Source organism: Oreochromis aureus, linkage group 18 (genome assembly GCF_013358895.1).
Source record: "Oreochromis aureus strain Israel breed Guangdong linkage group 18, ZZ_aureus, whole genome shotgun sequence".
In the NCBI taxonomy this organism is placed as follows: Eukaryota; Metazoa; Chordata; class Actinopteri; order Cichliformes; family Cichlidae; genus Oreochromis; species Oreochromis aureus.
Genome location: NC_052959.1, coordinates 33839898 through 33860815, shown reverse-complemented (window position 1 = coordinate 33860815; position 20918 = coordinate 33839898). Strand labels below are relative to the sequence as shown.

Below are 20918 nucleotides of genomic sequence, written 5' to 3'. Positions count from 1 at the left end.
TGGATATATTGGAAAGTGCATGGATGATATCATCACAAAAACCACTGTCCGCATATATCCAAATCAGAAACCCTGGGTAAATAAAGACGTTCGCGCCAAGCTAAAAGTGCGGACCTCTGCCTTTAACTCCGGGGATGCTGATGCATATAAAGCAGCCAGGTTTGACATCCGAAAGTCCATAAAAAAGGCCAGAAAGGACTACAGGAACAAAATGGAGTCAAGCTACCACAGCTTTGACACCAGGCGACTGTGGAATGGACTGCGCTGCATCACTGACTACAAGAAGGTCAACACAGTCAGTGTTCAGCCCACTGCATCTCTCGCAGACGACAACTTCTATGCTCGTTTTGACACAGACAACAGAGAGCAGATCCTCTACCCTCAGGAGGACAGTGAGGCTGCAACTTTAACTCTGAAAACAGAAGCTGTGAGATGGACCTTTAAAAAGGTCAATCCTCACAAAGCTCCTGGACCGGACGGCATCCCAGGCCAGCTCCTCAGAGTGTGTGCAGACGAGCTGGCAGAGGTGTTCACTAACATCTTCAACCTCTCCCTGAGGCAGTCAGTGGTCCCCACGTCCCTCAAAGCATCCACCATCATTCCTGTTCCCAAAAAAATCAGTGGTCTCCTGTCTGAATGACTACCGTCCTGTTGCACTGACATCCATCATCATGAAGTGCCTGGAGCGGCTGGTCAAAGGTCACATCTGCTCCTCCCTCCCTGACACACTGGACCCTCTTCAGTTTGCCTATCGGACAAACAGAGCCCCAGAGGATACCATCGCCCTGGCAACGCACACCACCCTCACTCACCTGGAAAAAGGGAATACATATGCAAGGATGCTCTTCATAGACTACAGCTCGGCATTTAACACCATCATCCCCTCGAAACTTGCCTTGAAGCTCGTCGACCTTGGGCTGGGAACACCAATCTGCAGATGGATTCTAAACTTCCTCACAAACAGGCCCCAGGTGGTGAGAGTTGGTAAGCATACCTCCTCATCACTCATCCTAAACACAGGTACGCCCCAGGGTTGTGTGCTTAGCCCCCTACTATATTCCCTGTTCACACACGACTGTGTTGTTAAACACGAGTCCAACATCATCATCAAGTTTGCGGATGACACAACCATCATAGGCCTCATCACAGACAGTGACGAGACGGAGGTTATGGCACTGTACGAGTGGTGTCTGGAAAATAACCTGACTCTCAACATCAGCAAAACTAGAGAAATGATAGTGGACTACCGGAAACGACCAGTCAGGGAACACCAGCCCATCCACATCAACGGTGTCAAGGTCGAAAGGGTCAGCAGCTTCAAATTCCTTGGAGTCAACATCACTGAGGACTTCTCCTGGACCCTTCACACAGACACTGCTATCAGGAAAGCTCGCCAGCGACTTTACTTCCTGAGGAGGCTGAGGAAGTTTGACATGAACGCCAACATCACCTCAAATTTCTACAGGTGTGCGATCGAGAGCTTGCTGACGAGCTGCATTACAGTTTGGTACGGAAGCTGCTCTGCCAGCAGCCGTAAATAACTACAGAGGGTGGTGAAGGCAGCAGAGCACATCACTGGCACGAGGCTTCCTGCCATTCAGGACATTTATCTCCAGCAATGCCTCCGTCAAGCACACAGCATCATCAAGGACCACAGCCACCCAGCACATCAGCTGTTCTCCTTGTTACCATCTGGCAGACGTTACAGGAGTCTGTCTGCTCGGACTACAAGACTTAAAAACAGTTTTTATCACCAAGCCATATGACACCTCAACCACAACACTTAAACACACACTACACAGTCCACAGGACGCACTCAGAAGCTACCCTGCAGCTTCACAAGTACTCTGTTTAATCTGCACTGGTCACTCCACTTTATTGTTATTGATAAATTAAAAAGTGCAATACTGTAATTTTCTGCTGCTCATTCCTGTGCAATATCCCATCTCCCATCCCCCCCCCACCCGTCATATTTCTTTTCAAGAGTTTCTTATTTTCTTAGTTAATCACTAGTGTACAATATATTTATATTTAAAGATACATATATATTTAGTTATCCTTTCTCTTTTACCACGTCTCTCTAATATTTTGTTCTTTACTATTTTTCTATTTTTTTTATTATTTTATTTTATATTATCTGATTATATTTTCTTCTACTGTACCATGCTGCTGAGTGTCTGCTGCTCGTCAACCACATTTCATTGCAATGTTGACCCTAACTTGCATATGACAAATAAAACTCGATTCTGAGAACTCACGACCGCAGTGAGCTTCTCCAAGATGTAATCCAGTTTGCACTCAGAGGTCTTATTCTGAGTGTTCACGGCAGCCGTAAGCTTTTCCAAAATCTTATCCGTGCTGCACTCAATGAGGCCATTTTGAGAAACTCACGCCTCGTCCCATTATTTCAATCCCAGCGGGCAGCCTTGTGGGGGTTTGAACAGCCGGTTCCGCTTTCTTAATTCTTCGATAAGCCAGGGCCAAGCCAGCTCCGATCAGCCACAACCCTGTTATCATGGTTCCGAATAGGTAGATATCTTCAGCACTCAGGCTCACCCGAGCCCAGACTTCTCGTTGAGAAAAGGGTGTCAATTGTATTCAGAGACCAGTTGATCAAATCCATAATTCCTCTTTAAGGTTTTAGAGAACAGACTGTGAGAGAGTGTTCCAGGGAAAGTAATACAAAAAACACGAGACAAGACAAGGACACAAGAGTCTAAGCAGGGAAGCTAAGGGAGAGGAGAGGAGGAGAGGAGAAAAGTGTGACCGCCTTCGTCAAGAGCAAGAGAAAGGTATTGACATCCTCCACCACTTGTGACTGTGAGCTAATAGTAAATAAATTTTTGGTAATTTAAATCTAAGTACAATTCTTTCAACTGTATTTCTATATTTATATTCTTACAATTCTTTTACAATTCTTCAGTCAGGAATAAGAGCGGAAAGGTGAAGACTTCTATGCAATACGGTAAAAAAAATATCTTTTGCAATATATTTTGAAATGTATTTGAAAATATACAATAAATGGCCAAAAAATATATGCACTAAAATATATTTATATATTTTGAAATGTATTTTAGCAAATATTTTGTGGCCATTTTTATATATTTTGAAATATATTTCAAAATATATTTATAATATAGTTTGAAATGTATATATTTTTGGGCATTTTTTTATATTTTGAAATATATTTTGAAATATATTTCAAAATTATTTAAAACCATTCAAAAATATATATATTTAACCCTTCATATATTTCTAAGAAAACACATGTAACAACTGAAAAATCTTTATTTGATGTCTAAAACATACATATATTATATCAATCAAGCAAGGAACATACATTTTATAATTTTATCCTCATTACATACTTAAACATTCTAAAAGAAACACACACATATATATATGTATATATATGTGTGTGAGTGTGTGTGTTTTTGTATGAACATAAATCAACATACTTAAAATGTAACTTTTTTTTTCTTTTCCATCAGTGTCAGTTCCCCCAGCTTCAAATTCACTGCAATCCTCAAAGCCCTCCTGGACACATTGGGAAACCTCTTCCTTACCGCCACTGTAACAAACAAAAGTCACAGTTCTATTACTTTTATCAGAGTTAAAATAAAAATATGATTTATCTTAGCTGGCTTCATTTAACAAACAGATATTTCTGTTTATATATATACTAGGGGTGCATCGATACACAAAATTCACGGTTCGGTTAGATACTTTGGTGTCACGGTTCGATATTTTTTCGATACAAAAAAATGTTCATGCCTTTTTAATTTGTCATTTATTAAAATTCTAAATATATATTTTAACTCAAAAGTACAGTTTTTAAATTTAATGTTGCTGAAACAACAAAATAATAATAATAAAAAATAAATCTGTCTGATCGAGAAATCCCTCATCTTTGGAAAACAGAGTTTATTACAGAGAAATGGCTCTTTCCAAAATAAAAGCTATACTATACGCTTCTTCTGGGCTATATTCTCAGCAGCATATTAAACATATCAGGTCCCCATAAGGAGAATCATGTGCTAACGGCTGTCTAAATGACTCGGGTAAAGTTTGTAGCATGCGTGCTTGTTGTTTTTGTCTGCTTCCACTTGTCTTTGCACTAGGATGGTGTCGGCGTAAATGTGCAGTCATATTCATTGTATTAAAGAATATATAGCACAGTTTAATCAACCATTTGATGTCATAGCAATATCAGAGACTTGGATAAACACTGGAAAAGAAGAGGATTTTGAGATAGAGGGATATGAATTCCTCCATTTAGATAGGACTAATAAAAAAGGAGGTGGGGTGGCACTTTATGTTGATAAAAATTTAAGGTTTGAAAAAATGAGTAGAATGACGAGGGTGGTAGATGGAGTGATGGAATGTATAACAGTGGAAATAAATATGAAAAAACAGAAAAATATAATTGTCAGTTGCATATATAGAACACCAGGGTCAAAGATTGAGACTTTTAAGGACATTATGGAGGACTTGTATACAAATCTGCATCAGAAAAGAATGTTTATTTGTGGAGACTTTAATATTGATTTATTGAACCCAAATCATAACAAGAGTATTGAAGAATTTATTGATTCAATGTATTGTATGGGATTATTTCCCCTGATAACAAGACCGACGAGAATAACCACTCATGGTGCAACTCTATTAGATAATATTTTTACAAATGTAATGGAAGAAAATATAAAAGGCGGGATATTGATAAATGATATAAGTGACCACTTACCAGTTTTTGTAACTTATGACTGTTGCTATAAAGTTCACAGAAATGAATGTAAGACGATATATAAAACAATTAGAACAGAAAAGACAATGCAGTGTCTTAAAAATGAGTTAATAAAACAAGATTGGACTATTGTATATAAACACAAGGATGTCAATAAAGCCTATGAGGCATTCTTAAGCATATTCATGGCCTTATTAGAGAAAACAGCCTACTCATTGAAGTCAACAGGAAAGATAAGTATACAGGAAGACCATGGATGACGAAGGGACTGCAAAATGCCTGTAAAAAAAAAAGAACACCTTATATAGAGATTTCATTAAAAAGAGAACTACAGAATCTGAAAAGAAATATAAAAAGTATAAAAATAAATTAACTAACATAATGAGAACTTGTAAAAAGAATACTTCATCAAAAGTTAGAAGATAATAAAGATAGCATGAAAGGGATATGGAAGGTATTAAATAGTATAATAAAAATGGACCAAGGACTAATGACTACCCTGGGTATTTTATGGAAGGACAAATACTGTTACTAAAATGAACGAAGTAGTAGATGGATTCAATGATTTTTTTGTAAATATAGGGCCAAAATTGGCTGCAGAAATAAAGGTTGATATGATAGAAAGGGAGACTGGAGGAAACATTGAAAGGAATGCAAGTTCAATGTTTTTAAGAGCAGTGGAAGAGAAGGAGATATATGATATTGTCAGTGGACTTAAGAACAAAACAAGTGCTGACTGTCATGATATTGATATGGTAACGGTAAAGAGAGTAATTGATGGTATTGTAAAACCGCTACAATATATTTTTAATTTGTCTTTCCAGGAAGGGTTTTCCACAAAAATGAAAGTTGCAAAAATTATTCCCATTTATAAATCAGGTGAAAAGCATTGTTTTACAAATTATAGACCAGTGTCGGTACTCTCTCAGTTTTCTAAGATACTGGAAAAACTATTTCTAAAGAGATTTGATAACTTTGTGGATAAACATGAATTGTTGGCAAATTGCCAGTATGGGTTTAGAAATAACAGATCAACAGTTTTGGCATTGATGGATTTAATGGAAGAAATAACTGAATGTATGGATAAGAAGAAGTATGCACTTGGAGTCTTTCTAGATCTAAAAAGCATTTGATACTGTTGACCACAAAATTCTAATAATCACACTGGAAAAATATGGGTTTAGGGTGTGGTATTAGATTGGATAAAAAGCTATGTGATGAATCGACAGCAATATGTACAAATAAATGAGTTTAAATCTAAACTGATGGATATTGAATGTGGAGTACCTCAAGGATCAGTATTGGGACCAAAAATGTTTATTATGTATATAAATGATATTTGTAAAGTATCGAAGATACTAAAGTTTGTAATTTTGCAGATGATACCAATATACTTTGTTCAGGTGTGGAATTTCAACAGGTTTTGGAGGTGATCACACAGGAGTTAAAGATGTTAAAGAAGTGGTTTGATAGAAACAAATTGTCCTTAAATTTAAATAAAACAAAATTTATGTTATTCGGAAACTATAAGAAAAACATTAATATTGAAATTTGTGTTGATAATGTATATCTAGAAAGGGTTAATACCATAAAATTTCTTGGTGTGATCATTGATCATAAGGCCTGTTGGAAATCACACATCACTTATGTGAGGGAAAGTTAGCACGGGGCATTGCTGTCTTGGGGAAAGTAAAACAATTTTTGGATAGGAAAACATTGTATATGTTATATTGTGCTTTACTATTACCATACATGAGTTATTGTGTAGAGGTTTGGGGAAATACATATAAAAGTAATATTCAGACTATAATTATAATGCAGAAAAGGGCTATTAGACTAATAAATCAGGAGGGGTATAGGGCTCACACAAACCCGCTCTTTATTAAGACGCAAGCTATAAAATTCCAGGATCTGGTGAAGTTTAAAACAGTGCAAATAATATATAAGGCAAGGAAAGGGATGCTCCCAATCGAAATAAGTAAATGGTTCTTAGAAAGAGAAGGGAGGTATAATTTTAGAGGGAAGTGGAATTTAAAATTACAAAAAGTAAGAACAACATTGAAAAGGATGTCTATTTCAATAGCAGGAGTTAAATTTTGGAATGAGTTAAAAGAAGAAATAAAGGTCAGTAGTGATATAAACCAGTTTAAAATAAAACTCAAAAAATAAATTTTAAATAAGTATAAGAATGAAGAAAATGCAATTAACCCAAGACAGCAGTCAAACTGATGTTTATTTTCTTGATTTTTTTGTTGAACATGACAATTTTTTTTTAATTTATTTTATTTTTTTGTGATGTTATTATGTTCTAAGTTGAAGGCATTGTAAACGTTTTGTTGTTCAAATTTAGATGATGAGGATGTAAACCTGAGGGGGTAGGGCTAAATAAGTATATACTTCAGCATACTCCTTTGCGAACAACTGCATGGAATGATTTTATGAAATGTTGGTGAATGTATATGTTTGAAATAAAAATGAACTGAACTGAACTGAAATTGTGTTCCCAGTAGTGCTGTCAGCGTTAATCTCGTCAAAATGATGTTAACGCCATAACGAGGCAAATGTCCGTTAACGAGCTACCGCGGATCGACTCGGTGCGTGGAGCTAGACAGCGTCAACATGTTAACAAGCTAACTGCGCTAACGCACTAGTTCCCACCAATTGAGCATTGCGTCGTTTGTTTTACCTTTGTCCATGACGCGCTTCCCATCAGGGTCATGCTTCACATGAAAACCAAGATAGTTCCAAACGCCAGATTGAATGAGGGTGGGGGAGTTTCAATTTCGGGTAGCGTTGGGGCAGTTGCCATGTTGCATTGAGCTTAGCTTCTGTCTTGCTAGCTTGCACTGCGCTCAGTGGATCTGCACTCGACAGTGCACTAGGCGGAGTAGTCGAACGCAGATCCACTGAGCGCTCAACACAGACTGCATCGTCAGAAGAAAACTTGATAAAACAAATTAAAAATTTTGTATTGTTCGATACATATGCGTACCGAACCGAAAGCACTGTATCGAATGGTTCAATACCGATACGAGTATTGTTGCACTCCTAATAGATACAGATATTAATACAGATATATTTTGCACATAATTTTATCTCCTTTTTTTTCCCTCGATGGAAAGTCTATCCAGTTCACATTACAGTAATACTAACACCCCTTTTGGTCATCTCTCCTTACCCTCCAGCATTCACAAATCTGACCCTCTTTGTCTGAGATCAGCCACTACAATGCATCATCACCTATATGTGCAATTTTTTTTAATGGTTGCAAAGTAAGTTGCTTGTGCTTTATGCAATTTTAGATACACAAAAAGTCTTCACTTACTGTATATGGCTGTCATAGTGTCCTTATCAAGGGCAGTTCTTCGCTCTGCGCCGATGTCCGTTTTGCTCTGTCCACCTATAAAAAGCATGAACATTTTAGTGTCTGACTAGTTTTAGATTTCCAAAAATGTGATATTTGTTCAACTAAACATTTGAACTACAATGATATGCTATTGAGAGCTACTTTTATGAGTACTTTTTAGTAAAGAAACTGGTGACAGAGAAGTAGGCTTTTAAAAATATTACTAGCTAACCATTTGAACTGACTTTAAAGCTGTTTACCTTTTAAACTGCTGTGGATCAAAACCTCCAGTGGGAAGGCGGCCATTAGAAAAACACGCACCATTGAACCTGAAAACAACAAAAACAAACATACAAAAAACAGAACAATATATAACAGTGGTTCCCAAACTTTTTTTGCTGAGCCCCCTTGTTTTACAAGAAAAATGTTCGCGCCCCCCACCCATTTTTGAACGCGCTGCTGTTTCGGCCACATGTAAACGGCGTATCGAATCACCGAGAACTGAGATTTTTTTTAAACTCCTTTTTTTGCGTTTACGTTTGGACAAGGAATACAGTTTGTCGCAATGTCAAAGGTATGTGCCTTTTTTCACGGCACACTGTGCGCATGTTATTGTTTACATGGGATAAATTGCAGAATGGCAGATAGAGACAAAATACTGTTAATCTGACTCTGCAGGTTTTACACGCTTATATATACAGGCAGTTACTGTCCCTGCATTTAGAAAGGCAGAGGCATCATGGTGTAATTATTTTACATGTAGTTGTTTTTCTTTCCTGTGTAATAATGTTCAACATTGCTATAACTCCCGACGCAGGGAAAACTAATTATGCAGGGAGACCTACCTCAGCACTTGTGCAGGTGAAACCAAAGGGAAGATCTGCTTTACCATATTTTCTAGTCTTTGGCTCAGAATGAAGTTGGTTTGGAAACATATTCAGCTACGCTTCATCTCCTGCTTTGCGTTTGTGTGGGCGCCACGTGCTAGCGTGTTGTCCCCATACCCCCCCTGTTCATGCCGCGCTCCCCCTGCAATAGCGCTGCGCCCCCCCTAGGGGGCGGGCCCCACACTTTGGGAATCACTGATATATAAGAATCCGGTAGGGTAATAAATCTCTTCTGAAGCAATGTAGTTCATTTTGGGTGAAAAAAAAACAAAAACATTCCTCTAAAATATATATACTGACATCAGCAATCAACATCATGATGGTCATTATTTCCCTCCTAGTCCATCTACTGCTCTGTGCATATGTCAAGCACTACGACTGTATCTATGCATATAAATTCACCATATATATCCTGCAAAAATGTCTTGTTATGGTCAAAAAAGGCCAACAAACAAAGGCATTCAATCAGAGGTGAGAAATTAATCTGGAATACCAATTATAGGTGAACTATTTTTTATCTACTAGCAATCAAGCTTATTTAACTAAGAAGCTTGAGCGGGGTGAGGGGGGGTGGCTGTAGCTTAGGTGGCAGAGCAGGTAAGCCACTAACCAGAAGGTTGGTGGCTGGTGGTTCGATCCCAGGCTGCTCCAGTCTGCATGCCAAATATCCTTGGGCAAGATACTAACCCCATGTTGCTCTCCGATGCGTCCATCGGAGTGTGAATGAGTATGAATGGTAGATACTTAGCACTTAAGAGCTCAGAAGAAAGTGCTTGCGTGAATGGGTGTGATTGGGTGAATGAATTAGTTGTATAAAGTGCTTTGAGGGCTCAGAAAGAGTAGAAAAGCGCTATATAAGAACCAGTCCATTTACCATATTTGAATGTAAAATATAATAAACAAATAATAATAAAAATAATATGATGTAATAAAAATGCACAACTTGCATTAAGGACATCTGCATTTTTATCCACAGGCTAAAAGTAAAACAGTAAATGTGTTAGTAATAGTACAGGTATTTGTAAAAAAAAAAAAAAAAAAAAGGCAGTAACTGTGACTCTTCTAGTCGGATGCTAAATGCAGAGATTTAAATTTACAGTATAGTACTGCATGTAATCTCAGAGAAATTAAATGTATTTATTTTTGAATTTATCAATCATAAAACCGTCTGTTTTGTAGACCTGTTATGATAACAACTTTTTGTTGGTCGGTATATTGCCCCATAAACAATTGCGACAAGTTATGTCATTGTCATTTTAAGACCATTTTATGCCATTGAATGTATAATCATAATATAACACCATAATAATACAAGATCTACACACGTTCAATTGACAAACCAACATCTAATTCTAAAAATATTTAGATCATGGAAATTAGGTATCAAAATATTAGTTACCTTAAAAACTTGAATAAATAGTAAATAGTACATTTTCTAACAAATAGAAAAAAAAATGCACAAAGAACTTTTATGGAGATTTTTCCATCTACAGATTTTTCCCCATTTTCCTCTGAAAAGTAAGATATTTTGCAGAAAAACACAATCCCTATTTAAATTTTTTTAATTTATTTTATTGTGTTGTTATTATTATATTTTTAATTTTTTATGTAAATATAATGGCAGATACATTGCATCATAAACAATTACTGCGGTCATGTACATATTAGTGTTCCAACGAATCACGGTTGAGCCGTAATCCGAACCGATTTTATATAATTGCGTGGAATGAGTCTTGAGTTTAATGTTTTTTAATAGGCAAAACATACTTAAATAAGTAAATGGTGAGATAAATTTTTGTCTTCTTTTTTCTTCTTCTGCCGATGCGAAAATTGATCCGATCTGTGACAAAAAAAAATGAGATCCGATCTGAACCGTGAGACTTTTGATCCATTGCACCACTAGTACATATATTGTGCAATAAGTCGATACATAGATTATTGTGACAGGCCTACTGTTTTGGTCTCATAACAAGCTTGCCAAACATGCATGACCACTAAGCAATGTCTAGTAGTACTGGTCTGAATGACAACAAACATAGCTAGTGTTTGGGAAAATCTGTTAGAAAACAGTTATCATTTCAATATTTATGATTAGCATGTGACACAAACACTGCATAAAAACTACAACAACAAATACTTACTTTAGGAGGATGGGGGAGGGCAGCATGAGGTTGAGACTTTGACATCTGTAAGAGAAAAATTCATGTATTACAAACAAGTCACTTAAAAATACATTAATGTGGCAACCTGTTCACTGTTCTTATGCACTGTATAAGTACAATCAGAGCTGTCATAACAATGGGGCGGGGCCAAGTGGCTGCAATCCTAGGTACAATGTACAAGTATATATAATTACATATAATATATGTGAATAAAGCAAGAATCTGTTTAGGTTAGGCACTGTGCTGACTGATGTTTGCTAGGTTTATATGATTGTAAACTGCACAAAAACAGCAACAGCAACAACATTAATGACAATGACAAACAAAATTACTTAGATTTATGTAAATCTCACATCAAAAAGATCTGCATTCGATTTCATGGGCTGAAATAAATAGGCAGAAACATTACTGCTAAACAACCAAAAAAAGTCTAAAAAGCCTTAAAATTACTAAAAAGGCAAGGAAATGTGGAACATTGTAATAAGTGAATATTAATAAAGCATAACTGTGCTTTGTTCCTCACCTTGGTAAGTTCTAACATTAGAATCATCAGCTGTGACTTATATGGTGTTATTTCGGTACTTTACACATCACACAGTTTTGAACGTTGTTTATATGGGGAGTTCCTCTTTTTGTGTCTATATTTAATAATATGCCTTGTGCACTAAAACTTCCTGTTTTCAGTCTGGCTGAGCACTTGTTTGTGAGTAAAAGGTGGCCTTGCTCTACAAGCCAGCCTTCATTATTAAAGTACATAAAACAAGATAATGAGCAGATACACATTAAAAATATTTCTTTTATTCCTAACACCAGTCCCCCTTTTTCATTTCTCCCCTGAGAAATGAACTAATTCCTAATTTATAACTATAATTTACGTTTACTTCAATACAATCCAATTCAATTTTATTTATATAGCGCCAAATCACAACAAAAATTGCCTCAAGGCGCTTCATAGATACAGAGAAAAGCCCAACAATCTTGTGACCCCCTATTGAGCAAGCACTTTGGAAACAGTGGGAAGGAAAAACTCCCTTTAAACAGGAATAAACCTCCGGCAGAGCCATGCTCAGGTACGGGCAGCCATCTGCTGCGACCGCTTGGCGTTAGCTAACAGAGACTTTTAAGAGAGACACCTAATATTTAATGATCCACATTTCACTATTTTATTCTTCGGTTCAGATTTGGATTCTGTATTGTTCTTTATTTGTTATTATTTATGTTTAGATTGTTTATTGCTAGTCTTAGTTTGTTGTTGTCTGTTTGGGAGCTGACATAGTCTCTATGGATGAGTGTCTTTGGTGGGGTAGCATCAGGAGAGAAGCTCCAGAGAGGCATCTTCCAGGTTAAACGCTAAAATATAACAAAAGAGATCATGCTAAACAAACAAAACCTTTCGATTGGCCAACCCTATCTGTCTCCTCAATGTGTTGTATATGTTCAATGTTTCCTTATTATTTTGTCATAAAATAAATCAAACAAATAACTTAAGCTGTGTGACAGCACCTTGCGTTTACGCCGGGCTGTGAGCTGCCCTCAATCTACCTGCTACACCCCAAATTTGCTTCCTCTTTTCAAGCCCACATTTAATTACAAGCTCTAACACATTTGCCCTATACGGCGGTCTCGACGTGTTTCCTGTCAACTTAACAGAGTTATTCTCAGAACTCAGAGCTGAAGTTCCCCTTTCCTAAGTCTGTATGTTCTACAAGAGAGCAAGCTGCTAGTCGGTAAACAAGTTTATCATCACAAAAGTTATTAGGTAAAGGTCACTTAGTAACCCTAAAAGAGCACATTTCATGTAGCTAATCACATATATACAATTTTCCTTTGACATATCTTTGTGCAAGCCTAAATTATAACCTCTTATTCTAGAAATCAAAAATAACCTGAAAATAACACTTTCTGCCTCAGTTTTCCATACCTAAATTATCAAAAAACCCCAAATGTCATCAAGTAATCCTAAAACCCATTTCACCTTAACCCTTAAATCCTGTAACTCCCCCCTTTTTGTGACACATCTCATGTGTTACAAACTCAAAATCCTTCACTCAGGTTAGGGAATTAAAAGAAAAAGGTTAGTCATATCATATTAGGTATACATGCTCCGGACCTTCAAACCTGTGTTTAAGGAATGAAATCAAATCAATCATCATGTCAAATCCTTTCTTGGCTCCATCCACAGCCTGCATCCTTGAAACGTCTTAGAAACAAAAACCTGTGTGTTAACCAGAACATCACCTTTGATACTCAGTTTCTCCACTTATGATCCAACCTGTGTTATAAAAGAAAACTTAAAACAGAACAGTTATCAGTCATGTGTCCAACCTTAGTCCAGTCTTTTGTCAGTGTCCAGTCGGTCCAACCTATGGTCTGCCTGGTCCGTCCATTCACCTGTCCATTCCCACACATTCACTCACACGCATTAACATCGGGTATTGGTAGACTTCCACACAAATAATCAGATTTTCCACTTTCAGCAAACTCAGTTTATTTATATAATCATTTATTTTCTTTTTACTTGTTTCTAGGAAAATAGTTCTTTGTACTTTTGGACTGGATTGGCTCGCTGCAATCCTTTTAGACAGGGACTCACAATCTGATCAGATCCCCACACGTGGCCTCTTTCCTTCGCCCATTGTAATCTGGAAAAGGTCACCTTATTTTTTGTTCTCATGAGACTTTTGTCAGCGCTGTTATTCATTCTTTTGCAGGCCTGCTTACAACAAAAAATGAGAAAAAAGAGAGCTGAGTATTAGCTCATCAAAGTACAAAACAAAATCACCTGACAGGTTTTTTCTTTCTAAGTGCACTGTTACAAAACCAATCGGCCACCTTAAACATGTCCATGTTTATTAAAACTCCCTCTATTAAAAATAAAACAACAACCTCAAAAATCTTCAACAATCTTAAATTTCACCCGTTCAACACACTGAAAACCTCGTAAAAAGCTGCACCGTTTTGTACACAATAATATCCCCCTTTAAGCACTTTACCATACTCATATTCAGCCTAAGATATAAACACGTTATAACAATGTGTCAACACTAATTTATAAACCTCTTAATCAAATTTGCACCTCTGAACAGTCTACTTCTGCTTTAAGGCCTCAATCACACACACAGCAAGCTCCTCTGTCATCAGTCACATAAGCTCTCGAACTAATTTGCATACTGAATCACATCTCAACAACTTGACTTGGCAAAAGAAATACATGTTTAAACTTTATCACATTATTCAATTATTTTCATTTTCTTTCTATACTAATCACTTGTTTTGATCAATCAGTGCAAAAGCACTTTTCTTTTTTTTTTTGAGTCGACTTCAACTTCAAGCTTTAAGTCTATTTTATTAAACATTCACACCATTCTATCACTCATACAAGTAGCAAGCTGATTAAATTGCATGTGTTAGTGTTCTTAATCAATCAATGTCTTCGCATTAATCCTCATGAGCTTGCCTTTGTCTTCTTAAGATTAATGCATCTTCTGTCTGTATGTATGGATTTGCATATGTTGCTTTGCCGTAGTTCAGACTCCTTCACAATTCTCCACTATGGACAGTCAGTTTTTCTCCTTCCCCGAATTACTAGCCCATACTTTTCGATTTCCCGCCTTAAATAACAGCCCTCCTGGTCTTCAGCCAGCAGTTAGGGCTTGCTTTCAGGTTCCTGGACACATCATGCTGTAAACAATTCAACCAGAAACTTGCCTTAACATATCCATTCATGTTAACCTGTACTTTCTTCCGACTCCTGCATCTGGAGAATTGGTCCGGGTCTGCTTTACTCCTGAAAATAACAAACTAAGACATTTTCATTATTATCACGGGTGCCTAAACGACCCATTTCTCTTTCTCTAGTCAGAAATACCAATTATGTCATGTATGTAAGCGTGTTCTTCCTTGCGTTATGTGGTCATGTAAATGCAGTGTAAGCTGTTTTCTTCATTGCATGCCTTCATTGCGTTTCTTCATTACATTTTCCTATATTCATGTCAATATACACTAAGTGTAAGCAGTTTCTTCATTGCATGCCAGGTGATCATCTTAATTAAGTGTAAGCTGCATCTTCATTGCATGAGTGTAAGCTGCTTCTTCATTGCATCCTTATGTATTCATTGCATTTTCATGTATTCATATTTAATTTATGCATCTTTTCACTGAGCTCTAGATTCAAACTATCTCACTTCTGATTCGTTTCAAAAATAATCTCACATGTAACAATTTGTATATGTGTGTTTTCTATTCATTAATATAATTGTCAGTTATTTTGATTATCTTTACCTTTTGTATTGTTTACCTCTTTGTTGTGATGTGGTGGACATCCCTAAACTATCACGAGTTCAGGGTTCAATTTCAATCCAATCATCTCCTATCTTCTCGCAGTCAAACTCGTCCAGCTTCATCTCTCACTGGTCCTTTTCATTCACAGTGTCCTGTTCGGGCTTCAGAGCCCCAGCAAACACAGTCTGTTTCTCCTCTGTTTTGATCTTTCAGTATTTCTTCTTCCTTCAGTCTTATTTTCATTTGCTCTGTTTTCTTCTCCATTCATCTTTTCAGTCTTCTCTTCCAAGATTGCTCCAAGCTTGGCAAATATGACAGTCAGTGCCTTCAAGCAGACATATCACGCTGTTCTTCACCAGCATGCATGTTGCATCACGTGCTTTCTTTCATGCTGCTGGACTCATCAGTCGTCGTCAGTGTTACTGCTTTCGCTTGCGCTGTCTTTTAGCTTCAGTTAATTCTTCAAGTCCACTATGTTCTGTCGGTCTTCATCAGGAAATTGACTGTCCTTTGCGTTTCTTCTCAGGGTCAAGGACAAAGTGAGAGATCAAGCTGCACAATTTCGAGCCAAAGACTGGCTTATTTTCTCCCAATTCTTTTAATCTATTGTTCTGCCGCTGTACTCAAGGTTCCAATGTTGAGAGAAGTCCACCTGTATTGGCACACTAAAGCATATAATTAGTATCATATTCATTTTTTATCTTAAAACCTCCCTTTTGCTTCATCTGCCCAGAGTTAACTCTCTCTCTCTTCTCTGAGTGCACACTTGTCACCGTGAGCTTCCCTTTTATGGGCATGCATTTCCTGTCCCAGACACACACACGGTTTCCTGTTTCTACAGCCTCTGCAGAGACTTCCTGCAGGCAACAGGCAGACTCTGGCTGTGTCCCAATTCAGGGTCTGCACGCTTGAAGTACGCATTTCAAGTGCGAATATGTCACCGCCACGCGACGACGGCTGTCCCAATTCAAAGTGCACTCCAAATGCATACTCCAAATGCGCCATCGATTTCCCCAAATATCAAGCGTGGTCCGGTGCACGCTTCGTGGTCTCATATATCCCACAATTCGTAGCGCAGCGGTGGGTGTGGATAATTTTGCCGCAAGATACGGCAGAAGGGAGCGGCCGAAGAGTGAACTAGCAAAAGTAAGTACAGAATATGATGTCACTTATTTATGTGCGAATGTTTAAGAACATTAAAACATTACTGTTGGCCACATGTCGGCAAAGTTATGTGACATTAGTGATGCTTGTACTTTCAGCGGTAACTTGGTTTTAAAGCCTCTACTTCTAAATATATATATAGTCGACCTTAATCTTACAGAGAATGTGATGATTTTATGGATAATTAAAGTCAGTCATATATCCACAAACACAACAAGCTGAAAGTCAGTGATGCTGCTCGGTTTGCAGTCCTGAATATCACGGCACAAGCAGGATTCACTGCACTGTTAATGTTAGCTATGTTATATTGCTGCCTCTGTTCGGTGGTGTCGAGCCAAACGGACTTTAACGTGTGTTTGAACGAGTTGACGGTTCACTCGTTAAGCTGAAAGAAAGATACTTTAATCACAGGAGTCACATGTGTCCACTGGACCATCTGGAACTCTTCTTGTTTAGCACTCATAATAACACAAACACTAAATCCTCCTTCTCTTGTGCTGTTTTGTAGCAGTGCGTACACCTGAGACTGTCACCTGTCTGTCCTGCACTCTCTCTCTCTTTCTTTCTCTCTTATTGTGGAATAAAAGTATGAACATGTATTTATAAGTTACACTTGTGTTTGAATCCTGCAGCTTATCACACATTTGATTTCCATGTGTGACGACTGCAAGTGTCCAGAGTGAGGACAGACTGAGGGACCCACTGCTGCACATCATCTGTGAGGCTTTGCACCCCTGATGATCCACCAGGACAAACTCAGCAGTGTGTGAGGAAGAGGAGGAGGAAGAGCCAGCAGCAGCTGACAGATGGAGAGAATAGACAGACTGTTCCCTGTTTGTGAAGGACTGCTAGGAAAGTTTAAAATCAGTAATTGTCTGTCCTGAATCAGTCTTATTAGGTAATGTTCAAATAATGTTCTCATTCCAGTGTTTCCAGTGTGGGAGAAAGTACTCAGGGCCTTCAAGTTACACACTATGAAAGGCAGCAACAAGTTTAATATTCAGAAACCTAAAGTATGTATCAGCAGCAGAATGGAGCTAAAAATAAATGTTTGTTTCACTTTTATGAAGCTTTGAGTATTTTGAATCAGTAGTACTGCTGTGTTTGTTGCATCATATTGCTGTAATTGTTTATATGCTTTATATATTCTGAGTTGATCTATAGTGTTACATCATATTCTATAAGGATGTTATGTGTTTGTTTACTTTCTGCCCAGTTTGACCCATTTAGCAGAAGTCAGCCTGTGGTGTTACGACTGTTGTCGTAATTAACCTTTGTAAATTTGAGTGTGCAGGTGCTCCTCCGTGATTGGTGCATCCAGGGTGGATGGCTCGCACCGATTGGCTGACGACCGGGAGGTAGCGGATAAGAAGTGACCACCAGGGACTGCCATGTCACTGTTACTATGTTGGTTAATGTAAGAGCATGTAGGCGTTTTTGTTTGATCAGTTTTCTCCTGTTTCTGTTAGGCAGGGAGGAAAGTGATTGTCGTTTGGTTTAGTTCTTTTGAGTAGGTAAGTTGTGTTTATTCCTGAGATAGGCTACCTTTTGTTTGTTGTTTTGGCCTTGGGTTCACCCTGAAGTTATGATATGCTCCCTTCCTTTGTTTAACTGCACTTATTGTAAATAAATCACTGTCACAAAATATTAAGTGTGTGACGTGCTGCTTGGGGTTGGACGGGGATGGATCACCCTTTATGTTGTGGTCTGGCCGCGCCTAGACGGGCCATAACACATGGTCTGATTTTCTCACCCAATAAAGGAATATTTCATATATCAGTCTACTCTTCATTCTATCAGAAACAGTTTTCACAGCTCGTACATTTTCCTTTTTACACATGTATGTAAGCATCGAGCCAAATTTAGTAATGCCAACATATTAAATGAACAATGTTTGTCTCTTATGTATAATACATCTGTATATACACTGTCAAAGATACTTGTCTTTGAGTGAAGATTTAAGGTGATAGGAAATATAAATAACTGCAACTTTAATCTTTGACCCAGAGTTCAAGCTCACTGCTGTAATATATCCTGTAATATATATATCTATAGATATAGATATAGATATAGATATATATAGATATGTGTGTGTGTGTATACCATAATAATCTGACAATACATATAATATTGGCCATATTATATTTACATTACCACAGTGAGATGACTTTAGTCTCATGAACAACGTTAGCTAATTGTTATTTACTAGCTAATCTTGAAATGACTGTTCAGTACAGAAATGAAGCCCGACTATCATGTTTTACAGTCCTGTGGTCACAACTAATCAAAGTGATGTCATGACAAAAATGAATGACCAACAAAACAAATTTTCTCCTTCATTTCTGTCACACAAAGCTGTATGACACGTTTCTCGCAGTTAGTATCATGGTTTCTAGGCAACCTGAACAGCGCGACAAGGGCTAGACCGTCCCATTTCACAACCCTCTCACTTCTGCACTACCCGTACTTGTAGTACGCACCGTCCGTAGTACGCGTAGTGTATACTTCAAGCGTGCATACCCTGAATTGGGACACAGCCTCTGTCTCCCTTTGAATTTCACAGTCTACAAACAATCAGTAATTCTACTAAATCTTAATCTAAAAACAATACGCCTTCATTTCACTCACACACATTTAAATAGAGCTCTTTCACACATCAGGACAACTAACACTTCTCCACACAAATCACCATGCTTAGGTCAGTTTTGTAGCATCAGTCACACAATAATTTCTTGAGTGGGTGTACTAAGTGCATATACTTATGTGTTTTCAATCAGCCTAAGTATCAACATTTAATGTATCCTATCTCAAAACCCAGCAAAAAGTCATACAGTCATGGCAAGAAATAAAACTTTACTTACATTATTGTAATAAACAAAACCAGCGTCTTAAATACAGGCATTCAGCAATGTGTAGCAGTCTCTATCAACTTCCTCAAACTCTAGGGACCTCTCAGTTGCCTTATTTGCATTTTCACACACACACACACACAGTCTAAAAATAATACCAGCCTGACTCACAGACTCCTCTCCCACACAAGTCTCCCTTATATTACACAGACGTCTTCTAATTACAACTGCACAGATTATCAGGCCTAACATTTCAAAACCTACACAATTTCGACAATTTTAAATTAACGGTCCAACCGATAAACTCCCTGAGTTTTTTGTCATCAATTAACCAGTCTCGGCCCCGGGCCGTGGTCACATATCTAAGACCCTACACAATTTAAAAGCGTCCAACGCCCAAGTTCCGAACTTTGCTACCCAAAAAAGTGCAAACCACCGTCCCGGACGGTAAACTGACCCAGTCAGTAGCTATTTTGGACCGTCCGCAGTTGTCCACGATTGCCAATCGGACTATCCCTTCCAAAGGAAAATCCTGAGCATCCCCAGGAAATTTGGAGCGTCACCTCCGAACAATGCACTTCTTAGAACTCCCAGAGTCCCGTTCTACAAAATTTAATTACTTTGAAGACACCCCACAAAACCACAAAACCAACTATATTGGTGTCCAAGCCCGGCTTTATATTCAATTGAGACTTTAATGTCACAAACACTTCACCAATTACCTATCACACTAAATTCACTTAGCAGTCCAACTGCTTTAAATTCTCTTAGCAGTCCAACTGCTTTCTATTTACTCAGTACTGTCACATTTCATTATCATTATTTCAATTTCAATTCTCATGAGATTTTCACCAAAATCAAAACAGACATTTACCAGTAAATTCAGTGAGTAGACTTTTAATTTTGTAATAGCCAATCTGGCACCGTTTGGAAATAATTCAACAGGTAGTGCCTTACCTTTGAATAAGCCGGCTTATGTCCACTCACTTCGACCACTGACTCGTGTCTGCCCGTTTGAGTACCTCGGACCCTCTCGGTCTCAATCTCCAATTCTCTCACTCAACCCTGGCCAATGCACCAAATGTTACGGGTTCGAAATTGAGGATGAGACTAAAACAATGATGGTCCAGAAGAGGTCAGTCAAACAATTGATTTTAATGAATGCACGCAGCGTGGAGAGATGCAAACTGCAAGACATCAGTTGTACATCCCTGTCCAAAATACACTCTAGATTGCTTTTATAACATCAGGGTATTATAACGCCCCCTCTTGCGTTTACAGTCACATAATTTGCATCTTAAGAACATTATTTGCCTCCTCTACAGATAATGATCAATTCTAAGAGATAAATGCAGACACAGAAGTTCCTCTTTCTGGCATCCTCTTCCGAATATGGTGATGATCTCAGGCCTTAGAGGTCACCATTGACTTGTCCTCCTTCTGTCACCTGTAACTAGGCAAACTCAGATGCAACAAGAAGCTGAA

At 37.9% G+C, this 20918-nt stretch overlaps 1 long non-coding RNA gene across 1 annotated transcript; it reads right to left on the bottom strand.

Annotated features, from left to right (window-relative positions):
• Positions 1-4961: 4961 nt before the first annotated feature.
• On the bottom strand, positions 4962-8421 carry LOC120434205. The gene is made up of 3 exons (XR_005608989.1): positions 8351-8421; positions 8070-8144; positions 4962-5023 (listed from the first exon to the last, which is right to left on the bottom strand). It is a non-coding gene; the product is annotated as an uncharacterized LOC120434205 (long non-coding RNA).
• Positions 8422-20918: the final 12497 nt, after the last annotated feature.